This window comes from Callorhinus ursinus, unplaced genomic scaffold (genome assembly GCF_003265705.2).
Source record: "Callorhinus ursinus isolate GAN/ISIS: 27379988/994484 unplaced genomic scaffold, GSC_fseal_2.0 scaffold2, whole genome shotgun sequence".
NCBI classification, from domain to species: domain Eukaryota; kingdom Metazoa; phylum Chordata; class Mammalia; order Carnivora; family Otariidae; genus Callorhinus; species Callorhinus ursinus.
In genome coordinates, this window is record NW_027397064.1 from 50,755,893 (window position 1) to 50,783,571 (window position 27,679).

Genomic DNA, 27,679 nt, shown 5'->3' on the forward strand with positions numbered 1-27,679 from the left:
AAACAAAATTATGGACCTCATGGCACTAGAGAAGCATGGCACCCATTAAAGGAGATTCTCTCCTGATCAGAATCTTTGCAAGCAGATTTGGGTTTTTTATTTATTCCTAAGCAAAGAGGAAGAGGTAGACATTGGTAGCTAGTACAATGCATGGCTTTTGCAAATAACTGTATATAAATATACACATTAATCTCAACAGAGTTCTTATTATAGTATATCGGTTTAGTCACTATAAAAAAATCCTTTGGTTGTTTTTGCAAAATACCAAGCTAAAATCTCCTCTAAGTATGGCTATAGTTAGAAAGCTGAACTGGAATCTATCAAGCTGTTGAGTTAGGCTTCTAGTGAACAGAGCAGGAAAGCCAAATAATGTGTACCCCACCTGAATGGGGCATGTTACATAAACATTGCCTTTATCGAAATAGATCAGAAGTAGAAAAGAAAAATTTTCAAGTTGTGCAATAGTCCTTATATCTTTTCTAGAATAAATCACAATATATAAATAATATACTCAATATGAATCTCAGTATACATGCTTAGATGAACTAGAAATATAATTTTATATTCTATAACAACTTGAATCGATTGCAAGCCTCCCAAGAAAAAAGACATCTACTCAGTGAAATTTGGGTTTCTATTCTTCCTTCTTTAGGTTGTATCAAAGTTCCAAGCCATCAGAGATGGGAGAAGGGCATGGGTTCTTGGATCCTTGAATTAGTTGGGCTCAAGGTAAGGTCTGACCTTGAAATAATCCTCAGATCAGCGAACCTGTGGGTAGCTCTGCAGAACTCTTCAGGGTTCCCAATTAACTACAGGGAGCTCACGGTCTTTTTTTTTTTTTTTTGAGGTTTTATACTATCTTTGGGCTCTGCTCAAGAGAGAGACACAGATGATGCTACCTCCATGACCCATCTCATTTCTTCTCCATCTTTCCCTTCTCCAGCCTAAAGGAATTATTTTCTAGACCAAAAATTAGGCTTAGGAGACCTTTCCATTGTTTCTCCTAATATTTGATCTAATGTTTGAACACTTTTCCTGTCCGAAATTTAGGCTTAGAATTTTGGAAACCAAAGTTAGGATAATGTATGGGGTTTCTCTTCTCCCTGTACTATCATACCTAGTCCCTGAGGGATTAAACAAAGAATCCACTAGCTATTCCAATGAAATATTTCACTCTAAGAAAAATAATCAGAGCGGAGAAAAATAATATTGGTTAATAGCTGAAATAAAAAGGTGTTTTTTTCCCCCATAAAGCCTTTATAATGAGATGATCAAAAGATGACTACTTTGAAATCCTAATATGTACATCACATAAAATACTGTCACATGTATACTACTATGGCATGGCTTTGGGCTTTATATTATCAATTTTTATGAGCCATAAAATGCAAGTTATGAATGAATGGTACCTGGAAGAATAGTTTGGGTTTAAAACTTGCTACTTAAGATCTTCCAAGAAAGAACATTTTTTTTAATTTATTTATTCGACAGAGAGATAGAGAGCATAAGTAGGCAGAGCGGCAGGCAGAGGGAAAGGGAGAAGCAGGCTCTCCGCTGAGCAGGGAGCCCGATGCGAGGCTCAATCCCAGGACCCTAGGATCATGACCTGAGCCAAAGGCAGCCGCTTAACTGACTGAGCCACCCAGGCACCCCAGAAAGAACATTTTTTAAAAACTTCCAAGCTAGGCCAAAATATTATGATTTCCACTTTTTAAATGTCACCATGTTCTAAGCCTTTTGCTTTTAATGATAAACAGAAATTTCTGAAGACATCCAGCAGTAGTCATGACATCAGACAGGAAGAGACAGCCCTCTGCATAACACACACCCAGGAGAGATGTCCTGCAGAGGAAATGTCATGAACAATGTTATGTCGGGGATTTCTCTAAACCTATCATTGCCAGGCACCTGTGCTCCAGGGCATCCATCCAATCAACCAGAGAGCAGGCACCTTGCCATTTCAGCAGATGGGTATTAGTGTTGAAGGCAAAGGAACCATGTACAGTATATATTTCAATTATAAGTGTGGAGACTTGGAGTCCCAGTTGGAATCATGTCCATTCCTTTCTGAGCTGGTAACAAACTAGAGATTATACCATCCAGAATGTGCTTTACACAGGATTAGCTTTCAGGAAAAATATACATTTGCAAAGGGAAGAATATGTTTTATACGATGAGTCAAGAATCAAAGGAAAGAACCTAAATACTCCTTAAAGAAACATTCTAGGCTTCATATTTCTACTGAGACAGCATTGAAAAGACAGAGGGGAGGGAACATTGCAACCACATGGATCTATTATGGCAGAATTGACAGAATTTTGAAAGCCTGTATATTCCTAAATGTCAGTGTGTTTCAGGTTTTGAAGCGTTCTAGTCAAACCTCAGAGGTGAAGTGGCTTCTGGGACAGGATCATCTTTCATTTTGGTCTATATATTCTAAGACAAAGATTTCTCAGTCTATCCTTTCAGGTCATACCGACTTCTACATTGTTAAATTTTAGAAGTGTTTCAAGTAAAAATTTGTAGGTATCATACTGATTAATATTATTTACCAGCCAATTATTATTTCAGTATGTGATAACATAGAATACCAAATCACTCTGCATTTAACTATTTACACAATTTCATTATCATCATCAAAAATTAAATGCTCCCTTAATAGTTTACACATTATCCTGGCAGGTCAGTATTACAAAACAAGCAGCCACACTTGGGTGAATGGTTGCAATTATCTAAAGAAACATCATCTAGATTGTTTCTTTGCTTTGGCATAAAAATACACAGAAGCCTTTGTAAAGCTTTTAATCGGTTATAACTTAGTTAGATATAGAAAAAGAGGGGGTTTTTTGGTCTTACATGGACTGAAAATATATCTATTATTGCACTTGGTACGTCATCGGTTTTTATGAAATTGTTTTATAACACCCGGGGTTAGCATATGGGAAGAATGTCAGCATATCTTGAAATTCATCTAGCCCATGAAATGTCTCTACATTCTTACTCAAGGATTCAACTATTTAATTTACTGACCACAAGAAATCCTACTCCTGAGAAGCAGTCACAGCTCGAGAGTCAAATGGGAATTAGGCATTGTGGAGGGTTCCTGTTGAACCACTCCCATGTGTGTTATGGTTATGTACCAATGGCATAGACTTTAAAGGCCACTGCTCTTATTTCAAAACCTGATAGCTCTGCTTGTTTCCTAAAATGCTGCTTGAGGCTTACTCCCCTTTAATGTTTCATTCTGGTAACACAGAGACTGTAAAAAGTAGCACCTGCAACGCTTGGGGGAGTTGTACATACAACCAGATGGCTGAACCAGTCGCCAGAGAGTACGAGTAATAGTAGCAACAAAAGCACCCACAACACTACTTTCTGTCCAATGTGGATTAAGAAGCCATGTGTTAATCTAATACCTAATCTTCCCATCATTTCCAGCTCAGTTAGGCTCCTGTCTTCCCTTTCTCCTAAGAGTCTTCGGGTTAAGTTTGAAACTCCCGGGTTGCTCTTACCATTATCCTAAAACTGAGGTCCCCGTGGACACATGCCCAGCATAAGGCTGGCCCTGGTCTGCATTCCCAGACAAGAAACAGAACTCCTGGCCTGTGACTAGCCACCACACACTGACTTACGCTGGTATCCCTCACATCAGTGTCATTGCCTCCTAATAATAATAGCTACCATGTATGAGCACTTACTATGCACCAGATATTAACCCCTTACTAACATTGTTAGTTAACTACCTTACTAACAGGAAATGCCCAGACATGAATACTCAAGAAGACACAGTGAAGTAATCGGTGATTTTCACCCATATGTTGTATCACTGGAAACACAACCTCCTTAAATGAAGTATGATAAGGCTGTTTCACTGAAAGTCAAATACCATGCATAGCATTGCTGTTTGCTATGTAATTTTTCCTTTTTTTCCTAAAAAAGTGAACAACTTTTCATAAGTAAGCACAAACAAGTGTAATCTTCCCTCCAGTTAGATGATAGTTTGCATTCCTGGAAAGTTCAGTGTATTTTAAAAACAAAAAATATTTGTATGTAGTTAGGTTCTAGGCTTAGATAATTATAAAATGGATTTTTACCTACATGAATGTCTTGGGAACATTAAAAATTAATTCAGGGAATACTACCATCCTCCATGGTGGGACCATCCCACACACGGCAGGGTATCCAGCAGCCCTGCTTTCTGCCCACTGAGTGCCACTGGTCTTTTCCAATCCTGTGATCTCCAGAAACTCCCTCCAAGGGAAAGTGCTGTCCTCACCCCACTTTGGGAGCCACCATTCTAAAGAATAGCATCATTAGCCCTATTTTACAGATTAAAAACCTGATTTGTGGACATTTAAATAGCTAGAAAATGAGATTCATACCCAGATCTCTTCTATTTCTGAAGAATGGGCTTTTCTCATTTCACACAACTGACTTCTTGAACTAATTATTGCTCCATTTAGAAAATGCCCAGGTTAATTTAATTAGGTAGGGCAGAAATGAGAACTAAACAGTGTCTAGACTCCAGACTCATATTTAAGAAATTTCTACCTATGGTAAGCTTTGAGTGAATAGGGAACTTCTATGACTTCTTTATTTCTCTATCAGGTCATTTGCTCATCCAGTTTTCTAATTTCGATTTTGATTTTAAAACAGTTTAAATTGACCAAAATCCCTTAGAACTTAAAGAAAATGAAGAAAATGAGCCATGAAACTACCTATTTTAGTGCCATTTTATATATTATGAATGTTGCTTTTGCTACTCTAACATAATTCCAGGGGCAGCCTACGACAGCAAGGATTCTTCAAATACTGAGTGCTTCCTTCAGTTGTAATCATCACCTTTCTTTCTCCTAAAAGAGCCCTCAAGTTCTTTACTTTGGTCCACACCATAGCCAAATACTCATCTGCCAAATCTGTTCTCTCAGTATAAGACTACAAAGCAGGGAATATCTCATCAATTAAGGATATTTTCTCATACAATTCCTAAATAATAGCCATTAGTATTTCTAGTCTTCTGTTCCTAGAAACACTCACACAGTGGTTCCCCAACTTGAATGTGCATCAGAATCATCAGGACGGTTGGTTCAAATACAGCTGGCTGGGCCCTACCAGCAATCAGAGTTTCTGACTCAGGAGGTTTAGGGTTAGGGCCAAGTACAAGCAAGTTCCCAGGAACTGCTGCTGATCTGGGAACCATATGTGGCAAGCCACTAAAGAAACTTCCCTCCACTGCTATGGTACATAAAATGTATGTAATAACTAAGAAACTACCTATATATTCTTGTGCACATTCCAACCCAATATTGAACAAACTGGTGCTGGAACCTTCATTATAGTTATTTAAAAGAATTCCTTGAACTCCCGTTATGAGGTGATAAGGAGGTGTGACTATCTAAACTAAGTTCCCATACCTAGAACCTAGCTAACTTTAACAAGGAGCCTTATTACCCAGGGAGGTCATGCTATAGTAAAGGTAGTAATACCTAAAATTTTAATGATATAGTATTAGTAATAATAACAACTAATATTTATTGAATACTTACTAGAGGCACTAAATATATACTTAGTATAAGTGTACTATGCATTTTCCCTAAATTATTTCACTTAATATTAGCCTTATAAGATGCAGTTATTATTAATTCCTATTTTATAGTTGAGTAAATCAAGACACAGTCAGGTTATATAATATGCTCAAGGTCTCAGAGCCAGAGAACTTGCTCTGTTTGGCTCCAAAACATGAGTGCCTACTCACCCTGCTAAAAGGTTCCCCTCAACAGATCTTCCTCCTCTTTTCTTCATTAGTGGTTCACATTGACTAGATCCTATCAGCCATGAGATATGGTTGTTCATGAACTTGACAACCATTAACATACTTTTTCCTGGAGCATCATGTCTAAAAGGTCAGATTTGCATATGATAAAAGTGCATGAGGCTAATTAAAGAATTCATGATCTTTTGAACTGGATCCTAAAATCACACTGATATGACACGTTTAAAATCACACTGATCTGACAACTAACTATTTGGCAACAGGACCACTGGGGAACTAGAAAGTTTTCCATATGTAGTATGTATTTGTCAAGTTCATAGGTCTCACATGTCTATGAACTGTGATAAATTCACAATATTTAGATAGTTTGTATTAGTGTTTGCCATTATTATGCAAACGTGGCTTTCACTTAAATTAGGACTCTCAGAGATCACCATGCAAAGCATGGTTTATATATTTTAGTAACAGTCACCTGATATGGGAGGAGTTTTAAAAGATCCTAAAAATTATAGTGAGCACCTAGCTTTATCTAGTCTCCTCGGCCACATCATAAGCTGAGGTAAAGGGCTCTAAATAAGGAAAAAAGAGCAGTCAGAATGAATCTTTGCTTCACAGTGAGAAAAAAATAAATAAAACTTCTTTTAATAAATGACTGTAAATGTTAATAAAATGTCAGTAGGGTAAGTGATCAACTGTTGTGACATTAAGATAAGAATTAAGTAATACATATTCTAAAAGGTTAGCTCACAATTGGGGTGTCATTTTACTTCATTCATGTTTTAGCCTATAAATATACCATCTATAAAGAGTCTAGAAACACACAATGATGAATACAACCATCAATCATTGTAGCGAAATATTCTTCAACCAAAGCCCTCACCTTTTGATAGATAAATAAAATCTATAGTGTGACTTCTTAAAATTTTTATGGCAACATTGATGTTTTATTTTTGAATTAATTGTGCCTTCTTTGATTCCTAACACCACTCGCAGGTTATTTTTAAATATCTAGGTTTCTAAATAACTGGGTCATGAAATCTTTTGAAACTGATTTCCTACTATCATTTTGAGGAATTCACCTTTAATTAACAGCAAAAAAATTGATTTGCCTCTAGGTCTTCCTTGTGAGAGTGAACTTTTTACCTAAGGCACGGCTTAAAACAGAATTTTCTCAATTGATTCATAACAGAACAATACACTAACACATTGTAAGAAAGTCAAAGACTGATTTGCAGTTAAAAGCTTCCACCCAGCCTGACAATTATCAAAGACTCACTTCTAAAAAAAAAAAAAAAGTAGACTTGAGATTATTTTATCATTTCAACAGAAACTCATCTAACTTGGATTCACAAACTGAACAGGTGGAAATTTTGTAATAGTATTTTCCACTTGTTTTTCTAATGGTGGCATTAATTTTTCACTGTACCTGAGCAAGGTGAAATAAAAACAGATAAAAATGACATACACATTGGGCAAAAACAAATATTCTTTTTCCTTTTCCCAAGTTCTATTGGCGTGATTTTATTTATTTTTTTAAAAACATTTTATTTATTTGAGAGTGAGTGAGAGGGAGAGAAGGAGCAGGGGGAGGGGCAAAGGGGGAGAGAGAAGCAGACTCCCCGCTGAGCAGGGAGCCCCATGTGGGGCTCAACCCCAGGACCCCAAGATCATGACGTGAGCTGAAGGCAGATGCTTAACTGACTCAGCCACCCAGGTGCGCCTTTACTGGTGTGATTTTAAAGGAAGGGTGAAGTAGATACTCTCAATTCTAGTTCTCTAGCAGTTTTGATGTCTGCCTAATCCTGAACACTTGTGGATTGTGGCTGAGGCCAGAAAGGGAGGTAGGAGAGTGAGAGCTGGGAACAGAGATGAGGACAGAGGGAAAGGAAAACAGGACAGAAAGAGAGAGAGAAAGGTGAAAACAAATAGCAGCTGAGGCCAGAAAGAGACAGAAGACTTTGTCTAATGGAATACACTGAAGATGAATTAAAAGTGGAAAAGTGAAAATCATGAAGGAAAGTGAGATCATGACAAATTGTCTAAAGGATTCTGGAGCATCCAATACCTCGATTACTCTTCCTCCTAATAAAGTTGTATCACCTCATTCATAAAGCTCATATTTAGATAGTAAAGGTTCTATACCATCATTTATAATACTCAGTATTTTAAAGTATCAGCCACATATAAACATGTGACCAACAAAGTTCATTACATCTTCTAATCATTAACTAGAACAGAAGATACTGGAACACACAATAATATTTCCAGTAAAGAAGAAAGGTACATAAAGCATATTTATCTAACAATCCTTTTCATATTTACTTTTTGGGGGTAAAGATTTTATTTATTCATTTGAGAGAGAGAGAGAGAGCATGCGCATGAGTTGGGGGTTGGGGGAGAGGTGGAGGGAGAAGCAGACTCCCCGCTGAGCAGGGAGCCTGAAGCAGGGCTCGATCCCAGGACCCAGAGATCATGATCTAAGCCAAAAGCAGACACTTAACCATCTGAGCCACCCAGGTGCCCCTGTATCTACTTCTTAAACACTTAAAAGTGATCATTTAAAAGTTATAAAAGTGTGAATTTTATTCTATTAGCTTTTTAATAGTTATTATCCTCAAAATATTTTGTGGTATTATTGTTTTAAAGGAGGTCACTTATCACATCCAAAAGTATACCCAGCTCCTCCAAAGAGGGTCTCTGCAAAAATGTCAAGGCTCCATCACATTCAGTAAGTGATTTCATCCTCAACCAGGTTAACCAAGTAATCAGACAAAAGGGAGAAAATCATACTCAGGAACTATGAATCTTATGATTGATGAATCTTATGATATACTGTAAGATAAATAGCAAAATATCAGAAGAGTTGGTTTCATAAAGTCTGTTCTCAATATGTTGTGATCATATTTTAAATTGTATATGTTCCAATACGTGTTAACTCCTGTCTGATAATAATGATTCAAAAAGCAAAAACGTTTATATATGCTCTTATGTGAATGCATTTATTGTCTTAAAGATTTTTGTGAATTCAGAGAAGGGCCAAATGTAGACCCAGTTATACCCTCACAGCCTCAGGCAATAGGCATGCCTGTTTCCAAACTCTTGAAGCAGAACATAATATCCTTTTATAAAATTCTGATAACTATGGTAATGTTAATTTCTGAAGTGGTGTATGTGATTGTTAACTAATGTTCTCTTCTATTTACATGTCTGCTAGACTTTCATAATAAATAATAATAAATAAATAATAAATTCTGACCACGGATTCTAGCCTTGACCTATTGGTTCGCCCTAGGAAACCCTGGCATCTCATCCCCAGCACGCTGGACCACTGAATGGAAATAGCCTGCAGCTGGTGTCAGACTGGTCTGCAGCAGCTCATATGCAACAGGCAACCTGATCCCAGTGCTTTGCTGAGGTGCATTATTTATGGCCCCTGGCGACTGCAAGCCACATTACACTGCATTACCCAAGTATTGCATCCGTGGTTCAGGACTGGAGGAGAAATAGATTTTATTAAATACAGGTCATATTTGATAAGAAAAAGGAAATCATATGTGCACTCCACAAGGAGAGTACTCTAACAACTATCTAAAAAGCTATTAATAATTATCCTTTCAGTGTTGAAGCACTTGATGCTATTTTTATGCATGTTTTAGATCACAGATCACATTGGAATGCCAGTTAGATATTTCTGGTTCTGGCCAGGTCTGAGTCATTTTATAAAATCCCAAATAAGAATTGCTTCCACTGCTGACACTGGTCAACTGCTGCTATGCCCACCTGGATGAAAGCAGCTCTATACATGGGTGTAAGGGGTCAGCACGGTGTGCCTGAGGTAGTACCAAAACCCTTCCATGGTTCAAACCCTGCGCTCTTATGCAGCGAGTCCCCTAGAACCTCTTTTCTTCCACTAAACACTGGCTATTTCTTAGAACAAATAATGGTAGATCTATAAGCTTCCTTCCAATACTTTTTAATCCTCCGTAACTCCAGACATATCTGTTCAGACACAAAATCAGATTTCTTTCCCAGAACCCTCACAATTATTCCTCACTAAACATACTGAGAGCTTATTAGGTGCAGGCTCTTGGTGAAGTGTTTTGCATGCATATCTTCCTAATGATCACAATAATTCAATGAGAAGTAATCAGAAGCAATTACTAGCACAATATTGCTACCTTTCCTTTTGGTTACTTAGTTGGTAGTTTCCTGATAGTGTGTACTTAGGTTGGTATATTTTTCTATAAGCAGATTTTGTGTTTTTTAAGGAGAGCTAAAAAAACCCAGGAGGAGACTGGAGGGAAAAAGTGAGAGAAAGGAAAAGAAGAGTAAATACTGTTAAGAAATCATGTAAGTTTTATAAGCCAAATACAATTTTTGCACGTGTAAATTTTATTAAAAGTGATTTAACAAGTGAGCAAAAAGATCTTACTCATTTTGTCCCCCATAGCACTCTCTATGTGCATTCATTATAGAACACAGCAGAACATATTATAATTCTAAGTTTTCATATGTTTCACTCTGTGAAGGAACAGACCATCCCAATCAATTCTATATTCACAGTGGCCACTTAATGTCCAGCATTTAGTAGATACACAAAAATGTTTTTTAAATGAATGATGACTGAACCCTCTTAAAGCACCAATGTTTTCATGATCCTCAAGAAGCTCAGGGTAGATCCTTAGAAGCCATCCTGGAAGAGACCAACTTTCCAAGGAAGTTCCTTGAGAAAGACTAACGTCCCAGCAAATGTGTTTGGTTGACCCTCCGTGCCAGCCCAGGATATAAAATTTCTTATCTATTTTTTTTAAGATTTATTTATTTATTTATTTGAGAGAGCGAGAATGAGAGATGGAGAGAGAGCACAGGAGAGGGGGGAGGGTCAAAGGGGGAAGCAGACTCCCTGCTGAGCAGGGAGCCCGATGTGAGACTCGATCCCGGGACTCCAGGATCATGACCTGAGACGAAGGCATTTGCTTAACCAACTGAGCCACCCAGGCGCCCCAAATTTCTTATCTATTTTAATACCTAAAATAAATGCTAGAAAACCTTCTTTGCTAAAAATAGCAGGCCCTCTGTTATTTCTCCCCTCTTCACCTTACCTAAATGCTTATACAATATACCTGGAAGGCTTACTCAGTATGAAAGAACGAGCTCACCTCTGAAATAGAAGTGAGGTGATTGATTATATGAGGTGGGAACAAATTCCTGAGAATGCCAGATTGGGAATGGTTTGCCTTTTTGATTAGTTGATGAGTTGAAAACTTGTGCTACAAAAATTTTTTTAACAACTTTGTTGAGTTATAATTCACATATGCTACAATTCACCTATTTAAAAAGTACAAGTCAATGGTTTTTAGTATATTCACAGAGTTGTTGTTCAGCAAATGTTAATGCTTTCCTACCCATTGGCTGCAGTAGTAACTTTGTTGGTCCCTATATCTGTACAGATCATAACGATGCCTTCAGGAAGGAGAATGCAACTTCTAGGTGCTCAATTTCTTAGGCAGTCTAGATTATGATACCATGCTTTAAACTCATACACTCAACCACTGTTTCCAGAATATACTCCTTACCCTAATGCCAGGTTGCCTGAATGAGAAGTAAATTCACCATCCACCAAGACCAACCACCAAGAACAACTGAGCTCTGGTTAACAGTCTAGATTTCCTGTTGGTACATATGGAGATATGCAACACAAATCCCCCTTCAAAGAAAGACAGGCTTCCCTGTCGGGAATTTGGTCAACAGATGGTCTCCAACTCTCAGGATGGTTAGGGTTTGCTTCGGCTGCAAAGAGTTGCCCTGCCCAGGATCCCATCTTTCTTGGGTAACCCACATCCAATCATTGAGTGAGCCATGAGTATAAAAGGCTAGCTTTTTGGTCTGACATGGACACTCTGATGGGCAATACTCATTCCAGAACTTTCTTCAGGGTGGGCTGAGATTTTGCTGGGCTGCTTCACTGTTTGGCTTTTTTCTCTTCCCAATACTGCTCCTTCTCCCTCCTTTTTATAGGTGTTAATCTCTAATAAACATCTTGCACCTCAGATTCCATCTTAGTGTCTTGGAAGTAATGATTGTTCTCAGAAGTGGTCTGAGAAATCAGGCAATAAGACAGTTTTGAAGCTGCATCACTTATGCCCAGCTAGCAATGAATGCCCATCACTGATGGAGGTGAACCACCAATAGCCCCTGGCACAAAGTGGTGATCCAGTTTTAAAACTTTCACTGGAGGAATTAGGTGGGTATATCAGTGAAAAGGAGTGCATTGGGTGAAGCCTATCAGGTATTTGAGACACATAGAGGAAATAGTAGCTATAAAGGTAGCAGGATTAGATGACCATTTCTAAGTTCCACTGATGCTCTACAGAAAGATATTGTACAGTGAAGGGTAAGTAATAGGCAGTTGAAAATCAGATATGAAAGCTAGTGAAACTCTGGTTACTTACATACAAAGAAGTTCTAGTTATTCAAAGGAGAGGGCAGAGAAGGTTGCAGACCAAGACTCGTACTACCTAACAGTATGAATGACTTTATTTCAAAGATTAAACATAAAACCAAGACAGGTCTATTATCTATAGTTAGAGAAATGTGTGGGTTTATTGGAAAAACCTCAAAACTACTGTAAGACCTAGCCAATGTGAACTGACAGGAGCTGGGTAATAGCATGGAAGCGGATTCTGAGGGTATTTGAACATTGCATTGGATAGGGAAGAGTCTATTGACTTTGATTTCCCTATACAGATACACCTGGTAAAGACCCCAGGGCATAGGGTGAATTTGCTACCAGGATGGCTCCCGGGAGCATGGAAAAAGTGATGGGGTTCATTCTGAGCAAAGGTGAAAGGCCAGTCATGTCATTGTCATAGACAGTGAAAAAAGGAATAAAGGACTCAGGGAAGTGTGTATCTAGGAATGAATATATCATGTAAGGTTGGAAGACCCACCAGATGATCATGTTCCATAAGAATGCCCAGACAACGACACACTATTTACTAAGCTCATAGGAATGCAGCAGTGACAGAAGTAACAATATTACCAGAAAGTGTAGTGGTATCTCTCCTCTTCGGCCAGGACTGACAATAGGAAAGGTTGTTACATAAATTGGCTTGCTGATAGCAAAAGAGATAATAGGATCCCAAAACCATACAGCTAGGTAGTAGCCCTTAACCTCCAGAAACCAAGGAGTTACAATCATTATAATGACTGAACAGGTCTAATTTTCAGTTAAGAGACCAAGCCGCAAAAAGTTATAGAGATAATTAACAGAACACAACATCCTAAGGGTCATTTTCAGACTTGAGTTATTTCCCACACCCATAACACAATCACTGAAGAGATGGTTGGATCCTTAGAAGGAAGGAACCTTAAAACTACACCAAGTTTTCCCAAAGATTCATCCATCTCTTCCCCAAAGGGATCTAATGGCCATTTACTCAGACAACTGTACCTTGTAGAAGGAAGATATACAGACATTTTAAGGGCAGTTTCACATGAAGTCAGAGTTAATATTGATATCTGGAGACCTAAAATGTCAAGGTCTCCTTGGAAGAGTTGGGGGCATGTGTGAAACAGATGGTAAATTGGAATTAGAAGTGGGAGAGATTTATTGAGAGAAACTTCTGTGAAAGATAAAGAAAAAACAAATGGGAGTAGGCAAAGAGAGTCTTCAGTTTTGCTTCAGGACTATGCTAATTACCTGGCACTCTCTCATGTGTGTAGGATCATCTAAACGTCATGCAAAATATCACTTGATCCATTACACTGGTGACTTTTTGTTGGAGGGGCCAGAGATGAGCAAGAGATGGCTAGCATGTTAAAGGTCTTGGTAAGTCACATGCATGTCAGAGGGAAGAAAATAAACTTTATTAAGATTCAGGAGACTGACACAACCATAAATTTTTAGGAGTCCAATGGTCAGGTGTGCCAAGACATCCCCTTAAAGTAAAAACCAAATGATCACATCTTGTGCATCTTACCATGAATAAAGCAACATCACACGGGTGGGCCTCTTCCATCTCTGGAATCAGTGCATTCCACCTCTATAACCAGGATGATAAGACTGTCAGCCTTAAGTGGGTTGCACAGTGGGAAAGAGCTCTGCTTCAGGTCTTGGCTGCAGTGCAAGCAGCCCTCACACTTGGACCACAGGATCAGGCACACCCTGGGGTGTGGGAGGTGTCAGTGGTGGGAAGAGATGCCATATGGCAAGTTCCAATGGGTCCCCTGAAATTTGGGGGCAAGGTCTTGCCATCTGTGATATAAAATTACACATCTTTTGGAAAAATAGCTTCTGGCAGGCCGCTGGCCTGTAGTAAAGATGGAATGCCTGACCATGACTCACCAAGTGAACATATGTCCAGAGCTATCCATCATGAGTTAAGTCCTGTAGGACTCACCAACTAGTAAGGTACTGTGGACCCAGGAGCAATCCATCAAAAGGTGAAAATGGTGTATCTGTGACCAAGCACAGTAGTAGAATTGGAATCAACCATGGTTATACCAGGGTCTTCCTTCAGCTCATTCATATAGCTGTATGGGGAATCTTTTGTGGCCATCTAAAGGAGGAGGAAATCCTCCTAAAGGACAGATTAGGTGCAATGCAGCTTGTCATTCATTTTAGCTAAAACTAGTGAGGTTATAATATATTCAGACTTATGGGCAATAGTGAAAGTCCTGATCAACTCTGCAGCGACATGAAAAAAAGATTAGAAGGTGGAGTATATGGAGGTTGGATTGGACATGTGGAATATCTATAAGATGGACATATGTGAATGGCATGAACTATGAATATCTGTGTATAAGTTCTTGCCCACTAAAGATTTAGTAATCAACCAAGTAGACAAAAGAACTCAGCCAGTTAATGTCAGCCAGCCTCTGTCACCAGCCACTTCAGTATTGGTTCAAGGAACACATGAATAAAATGGCCATAGTGGCAGAAGAGGAGATAACGAATGTACCAATATCATGGACTCCCATTTATGAAGGCCAGTTTAGCTACTGAATTTCTAAGCTGCCAGCAACACACATTAATGTGAAGCCCCTAATATGGCAATACTGTTCGAGTCCATTCAGTCAAGTGAGCCAATTCCATCCTGGAAGGATTATTAGTTTATGTTCATAGGACTAGATATAACATGTATTCCAAACATGGGTTTGCTTACTTCACCTAGAGGCCTCAACCAACACATGTAGAAAGGGTGACAATTTTACTAGAGGACACCAACAAAGACCTGCAATCTACGACTGCTGTCTGAAGATTTGGGGCAAGAAGAGGAGTCATCATCTTGGCAAGAATAACTGAACTGGATCCTCAGGGAGAGGTAGGACTGCTGTTTACACAAGGCGGGGGCTAGGAGAAGTACATGTAGGACCCAGCTAAGCCACCAGAGGGCCTCATAGGACTCCCTTGCCCAACTGTGAGTATAAATAGGCAGATTCAGCTCTGTAGGCATAAGAGCCTGGAGACCAAGAGACTGGATGCCTCCTGGATGAGAGTCTCGCTGATGTTACCAGATAAGCCACCAGGTCTAGCAGAGGTGGTGGCTGAGGATACAAGGAATCTAAAAGAAGCAGTTGGGGTGCAAGAAAGTAGTAACTGCGGTCTTGAGATCAACTGCAGCAGTGGAGATGGAGTTGATTCTGTTAATCTCCCTCCTTTATATTTCCCCTCAGGAAAAGAGGCCCACCAGAATCCGGGAGAATCCAGCTCCCCAAACATATACAGAGAAGTGTATACAAGTGAGAAAAGGGGGAATTATGATAGATATGAAGATGTGCCACCCAAATCCTCCTTCAGGGAAGAACTTGCTGCCTTTAGGGTTTACCACAGCTGTATGAGTTACTATTGCTATCAAACAACCCACTAAACTTAGCCACTCAAAACAAAAATTTTATCTCAAGTTTCTGCAGGTCATGAACCAGCATGTGGCTTAAGTAGCTCAAGGCCACTCCTGAAGTTGTAGCCAAGCTTCTCGCTGGAGCTGCAGTCTCATCTGAAGGTTCTACTGTGTGGGCGGGGAGGGGGCAGAGCAGGGGTTTGAAGGGTCCACTTCCAAGCTAATATGGTCCCTCAGTCCATCACCAAGTGAACCTCTCTGAAGGGCTACCTCACATTGTGATGGCTGGCATCCCCAGGGTGAGTGATCCAAGAGAAAGTGTGAGAGGGAGACTCACCCAATGTCATACCTTTTCCAGGGCAACCCACATCCAGGGACTAAATAAGGGGCACAGAGAGAAGGACCCATCCATTTCACTCCAACATGGGTCACAGACAATAACACTTGCCTACAGGCTCCCTGTCAGGTTGGCCTGGGCATTGTTAGGCCTGCATTATAGTTCAACTTCTTCCTCTCATCAATCCTACATCTGCCCTGCTTTCTCTAATAAAAATTGATCCCTAAAACATCTTGTATCCCAAACTATCTTTTTTGAGGGAATTGGTGAAGGAGGTGCTTTCTTTCTTTTCCTGTCATTGCTGAATGCCTGCTTTGCAGGACACTTTAAGTCTCCTTTACTAATTCACTACCTCCTCCCCACTGACCAAATCTATAGGCCAACAGACTGGAAGAGCCAGCCAGTCTCCCCTATGCCATAAATGGTCTTGTTATGCTTTTCCACGTTAGCAGCTACTTCCTGACCTTATAGTTAAGAGGATTTTAGTTGTGGAGATGGTAGAGAACCTGGGGAGACGTTCTCAGGCACTTTTTTAATTAAGAGGTCTACCCTACACTTAGTAATTTAACCTAAACAGAGACACAACTAATTCAAATGGCAGTTTTCTTAAAATTTCCCCAAACCTACTTGGTAAACAAATAATGATATTATCAAATGAGAGGTTGTCTAACAAAAGTACATGGAAAGTGGTGGGAGGTACATCAAATGAAGAAAATAATTTGTTTTTGTTTTTATTAGTAATCAAATAATTTTTTAAAAATTAAATTTGGAATACACAGACTATTTTGGTTCTACCTCAAGATAAGTATTCTTCACTGAAATAAGAATTCTCCAATTCTTTTGAAAGTATACAAATGATCAAACACAATACATGCAATTTAGAAGCAGAGTTATAATGAAAATGCAAATTAATTCAAAGGTCCATAGTGAGATCATTCAGCCATATGGTCACTAATGAAGTTCCTAAATGTTACAACATCAACATCCCAGTCAGAAGGCAAGATGGAGAAATTCTGCTGTATTTGGACTTCCTTAGAATACTTTAAAATTTTTTAATTGAATTTCAAGAAATGGTTTCATCTCTGAAACATTTTTTTTACACTAAGGAATACTGCAAACCTTCTAATTATAAAACTTAAAAAATTTTTTGAATAATAATTTCCCAAGTTGTGTAATGAATAAAAAAACCAAAGTGCTACATTCATAATTTAGCATACAAAATATACACCAACAGGGATTCTATGAATAAAATTAATTTATTAATTCACCCAAGGCATATTTATTGGCATCTAAAATGTGCCAGGAACTGTCCTAGGCATTGGAGAGATAGATCGGTAATCAAAACAGACAAGAATTCCTCCCTTCATGGAGTCTGCACTCTGAGGAAAACAGAAAGGAAAATAAAATGTATAGTATGTTAAATAGTAAAAAGTTCTAAACATATAATCAGGCAAGAGTGATATAAAATGTTGGTAAGGGGTGAGGGTAAGAATTTAAAGTTTAGATCCTGTGTTGAGGAAAGACTTCACTGAGAAAGTGTCCTGAGTAAAGACCTCAAGTGAGGAGATGAGCCAGGCTTCCTCTGGGAGAAGAGCATCCACAGTGGAGAGAGCAATTGCAAAGTCCCTGAGGCAGTATTTGACCTTACATGCATAAAAAATAGCAGGGTGGCCAGTGTTGCCACTAAGGAATGAAGGAGGGCAAAATACCAGAGATCAGTTCTGAAAGGTGACAGGTCATGTACATTTGATGGTCACAGGAGGATTTTGGCTTTACCCTGAGAGAGAAGTGAAGTCTTTGGAGAGTTTTGAACACAGGCAACATAGCAGGATCTCACTGAGGTTTCAACAGAATCACTCTAGTTGTTCTGATGAGCAGTAAAATGGGGCAAAATTAGAAGTAGGGATACAAGTTCAGAGCTAGATGAAGGTGAGAGGTGATGGGGACTTGTCCAGGGTGATGGCAGCAGGGCTGGTGACAGATGGTCAGATTCTATAGTACATAAGATATCCCAAAGGTCCAGATTAAGGAGTGTGATTTTTTGGTAAAAACCATGATTTTATAAACCATGTTCTATAAGAATCATGGTGCTAAATGTCTGTAACATTTATTGTCTGTTTGCTTATTTTGTTTTAGCGAAGAGACATATTTCTGAAGTTTAGCACTTAACACTGCCCTGTAGATAATGTTTTATTGATGAAGCTTTAGATGATTTCCCAGTTTAGTATTGAGTAATGAAATGTTCAAGAATCTATAAACTTTTGGCCTATTATGTTAAAGAAGATCCTTGGAGGAAAACCCTATTGAATAAATTCTTTATCTTCGTCAATGCTACATAAGTAGAAGTTAACTGTTGACTGCCTAGAGAGGGGAGGAGAAACTGGGCAGAGCAGAGGCCTGTGTTTCCAAGGGCACTGGCAAACCCTTCTGTAGCATAACTAGCTCTGTCACATCCCCAACAACATCCTCTCAGCTCCAACCACACAGTGTCTTCCACTTCTCTCATTTCTTCCTTTGGCCTTGTACCATGGTATAGTCCTTACTATAGTCATTAGAGTACAATCTTTGCACTCTCCAGTTTCCAGAACAGTGCTGTGGATGTTTCTTGAACCTGTTTCATATTTAATTTGTTTATAACTAACCTAATCAGAAATGGACGCCAAAACTTCAAACACTTAGCACTGTGGTGGTTGTTTGGGATATTGGTATCAAGTGTATTAAATGAGCTCAGTGATTTGTTCCTGAAGGAGAATGTAGGTAAAGAAAGCCAAATTATTAGCATCTTAAAATGGCAAAAAACAGAGAAAACTAAAGACAAAAGAATCAAATAGTGTGGTCAGTGGACACCAATCAAGAAAAGGAGTAGGGTCTCCAAATAAGAGCAGAGAGCAAGATCTGACCTACACTTAGACACATGGAAGCATAAAAGGTAAAGGACCTTGTGTATAGGACTTAATACCAGAAAAATCAAATAAAATTTAAAAATCAGGGAAAATGAAAAAAAAATCAAAATTAAAAACTTCTGAATATTTAAAAGAATGACACAAATCTGCAAAAATAAAAAAAGGATAAATTTAGAGTTCATTAGGAATAGTTCATTCATTGTCTAAATAACATCCATGGGTATAAAATATGTTAGAAACACTTGTAATCAGTTAATTGCAAAATAGCATTTGGATGCCTTTCCCAAAATAGAAATATAATCCCAGTCATGAATAAGTTGAAATTAAGGTCAAGAATCTATCAGCATGACATATTTTGGAAGTAGGAACAAAATTCCTGGAAAGAGTTCATTGTTATTAATATAGGAGGATCCAAGATGACCCTCTAAAGATAAAGAAAGGAAGCAGCACACAGGATCAGACTGTCCAATCAGATTGACATGGGGGCACCTGGATGGATCAGTTGGTTGAGCATCTGCCTTCACCTCAGGTCATGGTCTCAGGGTCCTGGGATCGAGCCCCACATCAGGCTCCCCACTCAGCAGTAAGTCTCCTTCTCCCTCTCCCTCTGCTGCTCCCCCTGCTTGTGCACGCTCTCTCTCATTCAAATAAATAAAATCTTTTTTAAAAGATTCACATGACTCAGATTTTTACTCAATTTCAAACTTTACTAAATAATTACAAGCATACAAGGCATTCAGGGGTTATGGATGAAGCAGAATGAGGTCCAGGACATTAACAGTGGGTCCCTAGGACCTTTCTTCCCACATCGGACATGTACCTACAGCCCAGGAAAACAGAGAAGAAAGGGAGGCTCTTGGATTCCTTACATAATGGCACATGTTTAAATTATGAAATGTCTCAATTTTACACCCAATGGAGTTTTGTAGCCTTTGTGACATCCTCCAAAGAGCCATGTCATTTACCCTGGATTTCATTTATTATAGGTAATCTTTAGTCAGGGACTCCTGTTAAGGGCATTTTAGTGATATGGTTTCTTCCTCCTAGAAAATAGCATTAGTCTGTTTACCCAGAGGTCCATTTAACAAGGAGATTAGATTGGGTCATCTGCCTTCTTTTCTTTCCCTAGGGGATCTCCCCCTCATAAAGGGAAAGAATGGATCTCATCACCCTGGCCAGCTGCTTTAACATCTTCTTCCCAGGAAGTGTAAGAGATTGTTTTTTATGTAGTACTTTTTGTAAGAAAATGTAAGGTGATTTTTGGAAAGTGGGGAAAAAAAAGAATTTTAAAAGAATTAAGGTAAACAAGTGTTTATAAAACCCCTGAGTCCAAATTTTGAAGGAAATAAGATAGTTGGAGGGAAGGTAAAATAAATGGTAACTTGATTGAAAATACTTGTGGTAGCCTGTGGAGAAACACAGGCTAATGTGTTCAAGTGCAAAGAATTTGGAATATTTTCATGTAATTGGTAGCAACAATGATTCCCAACCTGGCACTATGCCATTAGATATGAACTAGATCACCTCCCTTCACAAACAACTTACATATGGTTAGAAAATATAAACCATATGTGATATAATATTGAAATGAGGCTTCCTGCTTCTTGCAGCTGAACAATAATAGATGCTCTATCCCTAAGTGAGTAGCAAGACATAGCATCATGACCTAGAACCCATTACAGGATGCGAACTACTGTGACCCCCAATAGCAAAATCTCTTGAGTGGAGAGTCAGGAAATCAAAGGCTAGGGGAGAAGCTGCAGCCTGAGGGGAGCACAGCACCTGTATCACAGAAAGTTGTGGGGCAATTCTGGTGGAAGTATCTGAGGACACTCTCAATGTGTTCCCTGGAAAGGGACAGCTTTAAAATCTGCCAGGCTCACAGAGCACCAAGTGTCTGAGGAAAAAAAAAAAAAAAATCAATCACCTAACTTTCCTGCCCTCCTGCTTCTTTCTCTCTCTCCTGTCTCCACATTTCTCCCAGTTAGGAACATGAAGGCAAACTACCAACACCAACACAATGAGGGAAGAAAGAGGAAAGATAAGTTCTCCCTTATTTGGATTGTGCATGCTGTCAGTCTCAAAGGTTTATTATCTGGGACTGGAGATTTTTAATTACTGAATTGAGATTTTTGGGTGTGTGTGTGTGACTTCTATTACCTAAGAGTAATCAGAAAAATTTTTATCCAGTTGTCAAGGTAGGAACAATACCCAATGAGTAGATTTAAAGAGACTGTGAGAGACAAAATAAAATCGCTTTTACAATTATGCCTTCTGGAAAATGCTTCTTCAATGTATTGGTCTATTTACTAACTTTGATCTTCATATCCCCATAGAAAACATAGTTAGCATAGTTAAAAGTCACCTAATTGCAAAAAGAATCAAAGAAATCAAACTGACTCCTAAAGGAAAAGAATATGATTTAAACTGTTGTTTCTATTCATTAAAATAATGAATCAATAATTGGTATGTAATCAAACAGTGCATATTTGTTATTTTACAAACTGAGAAAATGCATATGGGCAAAAAAAAGAGAAAAATAATTGTATTCTATCTTGCAGATAGTAACTACTATCAGCACTTCGGATTATATCTCTGCAAGTGTTTCATAGATGGGATCCTCTGTGATTTTTTCCCCCAAATGAAAAAGTAGCAAATCTAAACTTCATATACAAACACTTCCATTCTTTTCATGAAATTGAATTCAGGCCTTTTTTGGGGCACTTTTATTTGTAAGGTAGAGAAGGTCCAATTCTCTGGACAAGTATCCCTCAGGTTCAGCAAAGTGCTTCACTGCATTCAGGTGAAACTACCAGTCAAAAAAAAAAACTCAGATAAAAGCCTATCATTGACAGGCTTCCTATCTGGGTTAGCCGTGAATTTGATCTTTTCCTGCTGCAACAGCTGAGTCAGTCCTGGTGTGGGTCCTTGGAAGCACAAGGAACTACACTGGAGAGCCCCTGTCCCTCCCAAGGGCTACGTGTGCCTTTCTGTGTACTAAGTTTGGGGAGATTGCCCTTCCTTACATCTCACAAGAACACATGCTTTATCTGGAAGAAGAGCTAGAATTAAGCTGGTTTTACCTATAGTCTACCACGCAACATTTACTTAAAGTTTAAGATACATTAGTATTTTTCATTTGCTTTAGCAACTTGTTTCAACTAATTTTGTTTACTACCCCCAGCTTCAATAGTTAGTGATTTATTGGAGGAAATTTTTAGAAATTCTGAGCCTGGGTGGCTCAGTTGGTTGAGTGACCGACTCTTGGTTTCAGTTCAGGTCATGATCTCAGGGGTCTTGAGAGCAAGCCCCAAATCGGGCTGGGTGCTCAGTGGGGAGTCTGCTTGAGGTTCTCTCCCTCTGTCTTTGCCCCTCCCCGTCTCGAGCTCGCTCACACACACTCTCTCTTTAAAAATAAATAAATCTTAAAAAAAAAAGAAATTTGCTCTTCTTTGAGTTCCCTTTATCTCTTCAATATTCCTTTACTTTCTACGGACAAAACAATAAAATCTGTGCACTAAATTAGAATTTCATTGTTTTGATTTGAAATTTTGGAGAGAAAACACAGAACTATTTTAGGAACTAACAGAATGATCATAGGTTCTTTCCCATTTACCACAACTAGCAACTAGGATCCAGGGTTTAGGACAAAAATTTGTCAAGTACCAGATATTCTGAAGAGAGCAAAATTAGAGAGGAAGGATGAAAGTCTCTTCAAACTATTAGAAGACAGTCAAGGTGGCTCTGCTACCTCATCTGTCATCCCAGAACTTCCTAACCCCAGTCTACATACACGGAAAACTACATAGGAAGGAGAGAGACATGAGGGGGAAGAAATTACAGGAGTCCTGAGACAATGACTGTATTCAGAGGAAAGGCCTTGCAGATAGTCAAGAGGGAGGCAATCCCGCTATAAAGGAATCTACTTATGGAGGTTGGGAATGGCAGTAGAGCAAGAAAGACTGTTATTTCATTCCCCAGTAGAATAATAAATGTTGCCTTCCTGTGTTTTAACAAATGTCATTGAATATTTTTTTTTCTTTTTCACAGGTAAGTGATCATTTCTATTACCACACAATACTATGATTAGGTTACTGCATGAAAATTTTCAGTGGATTAACAAAACCATGTTAAATGAAAAATACCTAATCAATTGTTCAGTAGAAAGCTAAGTGAAATCTACAAGTACAATTTCTAACAACAAAGATAAACAATTTCTCCCCAGAGTATACTACATCCAGAGACTGGACCAGTGCTAAGGCAGTCAGGTGTTTCTTCTGTTCTAGCTCCAAAACACCAAGACAGAATTTGAGAAATTTCATGAAGCTTCACTATGTTCTCAGGTTATTTGTACATGAAGAAAAGATCATATAGTCCAACCTCCTTTCCATGGTCATGACAGATTACTTGGTCTCTGCATAAGCATTTTGCAAATTGCCCATCTGTGGCTGAAAAGCTTCTATTATCAGAATGCTTTTCCTTATATTGAGCTGGTATCAGTTAGCATCCTAACTTCTTCCTGTTGGCTCTAGTTCTGTCTTTTGGAGGAACACAGACTAAGTTATATGCCTTTTCTATTAGTCTTAGCAATGTAAATGGATTGTAATTTTCCTAGGTTAGCTTTCCAAGATAAACATTTCAGGTTTTTACAACCATTTCATCATCCTGATTTCCGGAACTCCCTTTCTCTCTCCTTTGTCAACATCACACTTCACAGCATGTCACCTGGAGTAAGACATAAAGCCACCTGACTACTACAGTGGTTCTGATTTTCTCCTTTGATCTGGTCACTGTACTTCTAGAAATAAGGCCTAAGATTTCATCATCTTTTATACCACAATGATTTAAAAGAAAACACTAGATCGTTTTCAAACCAAGCTGCACATTAAAATCACCTGGAGGAGCTTTCAAAAAAAAAAAAAAAAAACTGATGTCCATGTCCTGACCAAATAAACCTGAATCTCTGGAAGAAAGGCCCAGGTACAGGTATTTTTAAGTGCTTCAATGGTTCTAAAATGTAACCAAATGAGTTTAGTTCTTAAATGAGGTTTCTCTCAACCATTATGCTTAAATGTTTTACTTGAATGTAAATATCAGACTTTTGCTCTGTTCCTGCTTAATTATTTCTAATAATAGGAGTCCCCAAATTTTCAAATGTAATTTTATAAGGTCAATTTTTCAACAAAGTTAGAACATTAAAATTACTATTGATATCCATAAAATGCTTAGAAAAGTTCAGAAAGGATTTTGAAAAGTTTGGAGATTAATTCATTCTAAATTAATATTTCTTACATTGTTGGATTTATGCATAATTTGTTTAACACATACTATATATGAAAGCATCTTAAGATCATACTCTGAATAAACTCAGATGATCACCAATAGGAAATGACATAACCCAGTAAGTAGGGTATACAAGAATGATTTGCTGAATTCAAGGTCCTTCCAAACAAAACAAGCATTAATTAAAAAAAAAATGAAGTCCAGGCATTCCTGGGATGAAGGGATAAGATGATAATCAAATGGGATATAAGGTAGATGTTTTAAACTGAGCTCACTAAAAATAACTTTTTAATAATTGAAAATGATCAAAGAGTTATAGGATCTGCCTGAGGTAGCCTTAGGGGACAATAAAGGAAAAATCTGCATAGCTCAGTTGGGACAACAACTGAAGAAAAAGATGAAACAAGCGAGTTATGTTCTTATCCTATTAGATTCACCAATTAATAAGAATGAATTTAGAACAAAGATGACATGAGATAACTTTATAAGGAAGGTGTACAAATAAATTTGGGTTATATTTGGAATAATGGGGGGTGAGGATGACAGATACTGAAGAATCATAAGAACATAAAATTGCCAATGAACTGTTTCAAGCGTCATGATTTTTAGGTATCTCCTCTTGTTGAGCATAAAGTGAGAAAAAAGAAAAAGCTATTCTCACTTGGGTTCTATGGGAAATGAAAAATACAACAGAATCTCTACCATTTGGCAATTACAGCTAAGTAAATCCGATGGAATATGTACACAATTATTTATAATACAAGACACAGGATGAAAAGTGTCACAAGCAAGAAATAAATGCAGTCATAGAGTTCGTAGTCATTATTTTCAGCCAAAGGAATCAAGGAGGGCCTTTTGAAAGAGGCAGCATTTGAGCTGGGCTTAAAAAAGGACTTTGGAATTTGTCAAATGCTTTTAGTATTTTGAGGTCAAAATAGTTTTCTTTTGATCAAATTACATATTAGTTTTTTAGGAGTCATATATTCCTATAAGAAAAAAATGCATTTTTAAATAATTATTTTGGATTCAACTTTTATATTTTGGACTTTTGCTTACTTATTCATTCATACACTAGAAAACTGGTGGTGCTTTTCTTTCTGTGTACCATCTTTATAAATTTTTATTATCAGGTTAACATAAAATGAATCATGTAGGATTCCATCCTTTTCCATATACTGGAGGAATTTACCAAGGCGATCTTCAGTCCTTTGAATAATATAGAAGAATTCCCCAGTACAACTATTCTGCTTTGGATCCTTCTCCCCCCGCCGCCAAGGGAACTGAAAATTCTGATGGCATTTTCAATTTTCTCCATGGCTATGGACACACCAACAGCTCTGCTCACGTTTTGTTACTTCTTCCAAAATTCATTAGAGTAATATTTCCTAGAAATTGTCCATCTTACTGAAATTTTAGAATTTGCATAGAGCTTTAGTTTTCTTTCTCCTTACAGTCTTTAAGACTTCTTTTCTATCACTATGTCATTGTCCTAATTTTGTTTATATATTTTTTAATTGGGGCTTTTAAAAATTTCTTGGTTTATTTTTGCCAGGAGGGCTGACCTCCAAGAGGACTAAGATTGGGAGGCACAGAGGCAGGCAGGAAAAGGAAAGGTAATAGTTTCATTAAATGAAATATTTTTGATAACAGTGAGCAGAGAAAGAAAAACAAGATTGGGTCCTCGGTAAGATAAGAAATATTATTTGTCATGTTAACATAATAATGCTCTCTGAAGTATTATTTTATTAACCCCACTCAAATAAGTATTGTATCTTAATAGGCAAACACATTTGTCAAACTGAAGGTCTTCAAATATAGGTGGTGTGAGCTAAGGTTTACACCTATGCAGAGAAATGGTCACTAAAAATGGAGACATGTGTGTGCTCACCATTGTACAGAGCTGGGAAAACTGTTTTTTTCTATCTTCCTCTTGCTCATCCTTTGTCAACCAAGGAAGATCATGGCCCCATCTTTATCATCCAAGGTTATTTTGCTAATAAATGAGGAAATACACAAGGTATTTTGAATCTTTATAAATGGATGGTTAATAAGAAAACTGTAAAGTTTTCTTTTAAAATTTATTTAAAGATAGATCTTTCCCAGCTAATATTAATAAATTTGCATCTACACCAAAATCTTTAGCACATGCTTTAATTTCAGTGGTTTTGACAACATTGACGGAAATTACGCTTATTAAAGAACTGGAGCCTCAGTTTGAAACATCTCTAAGCAACCTTGTAACTCCTCACTGAGATATAGGCAACTGGCAACGTTAAACATCAGACTGTCTCCATATTGAAATCAGGAAAGCCATTCGCGAGGAAGCCTCTGTTATTTATACTGTTGGCCCTCTCCTCTTCTATCAGCAAGCACAAGTACAATGAGATCCTGGAACAAATGAGCTTATTAAGATCATGGTTAGACATATCGTTTTTCAAATCACACTCTACAAGACAGATATGCTGGCAAAGCTGTAATAAATGTCAAGGCTCAAGGCATCCACCATTCTTTTCAGCAGCCCGATGGCTTGGCTGGAAAAGCTTTTCATAAATTTTAGTGCACACCTGTCAAGTGGCAGGTGCGACAGTCTGCTATCTTGGTGCCTGAGCTGCGCTCTCTGGGTTGGCAGCACAGTCACCGTTTGCGGCGCAATCATGTGCTTTTCTCGGTTTGTGACCGATGAAATCTATGTGATCACACTGAGAATTGGGGCATCTTGGCAGATCTGCCAGGGGTACTCATCATGCAGAGATTATTTTAGATTGGCTGCCATGAGGTGTTATTTCCCATTTGTTAACACAATGGGGTTTCGTGACTACGACAACTGAAATACATTCATTTGTATACGGCCGTTGTCCTTGTTGTGGGTATAAAAAACCCATTCCATCTTTCCCAGATTCCTTTAACCTTTCACAATCAATCCTCTACCTGAGGCAACTGGCGGGCTAATTATGTCACATTCCCCTTGGAGGAAAGATGGGAGGGGGAGCGTGTGAACAAACAAAAAACAAACTTTTGTTTCAATAAGCTGAATTTGGGAGTTAGAAATCAACTTTTTGATTCAAATTATGTGAAATAAAATTACATTTCTTATACATGTATACAAATATGATTAGAAAACTTTTTTTTTTTTTTAGATTTTATTTATTTATATATTTGACAGAGAGAGAGAGAGAGAGAGAATGATGGCGGGAGCAGGAACACAAGCAGGGGGAGAAGGAAAGGGAGAAGCAGGCTTCCCGTGGAGCAGGGAGCCCAATGCGGGGCTCGATCCCAGGATCCTGGGATCATAACCTGAGACGAAGGCAGATGCTTAACAACTGAGCCACCCAGGCATAGAAAACTTCTGAAAGGAAACTCAAACTGTTTATAGTGGTACCACTGAAGAGAAAGGAAGATTTGGAGGTAAGGGAGTCCAGGTCTTCCATTTTGCTCTCTGTATATTACGGTAATGCTTGGATTTCTATGATTGTATTTTCATATATCCCTTGTGTAATAAAGTAAATTTTAAAACATAAATATTAATATCAGGGTGAGAACT

General features: G+C 38.2%; 2 long non-coding RNA genes across 3 annotated transcripts in view; one reads left to right on the plus strand and one right to left on the minus strand.

Moving 5' to 3' along the window:
• Window positions 1-27,679, minus strand: part of LOC141370728 (uncharacterized) — a 491,014-nt gene that overhangs the window by 181,930 nt on the left and 281,405 nt on the right. The gene's annotated exons all lie outside the window — the stretch shown is intronic.
• LOC141374716 (uncharacterized) lies at window positions 684-20,978 on the plus strand. Its single transcript, XR_012381812.1, has 3 exons — window positions 684-729; window positions 19,985-20,062; window positions 20,840-20,978. It is a non-coding gene; the product is annotated as an uncharacterized lncRNA (long non-coding RNA).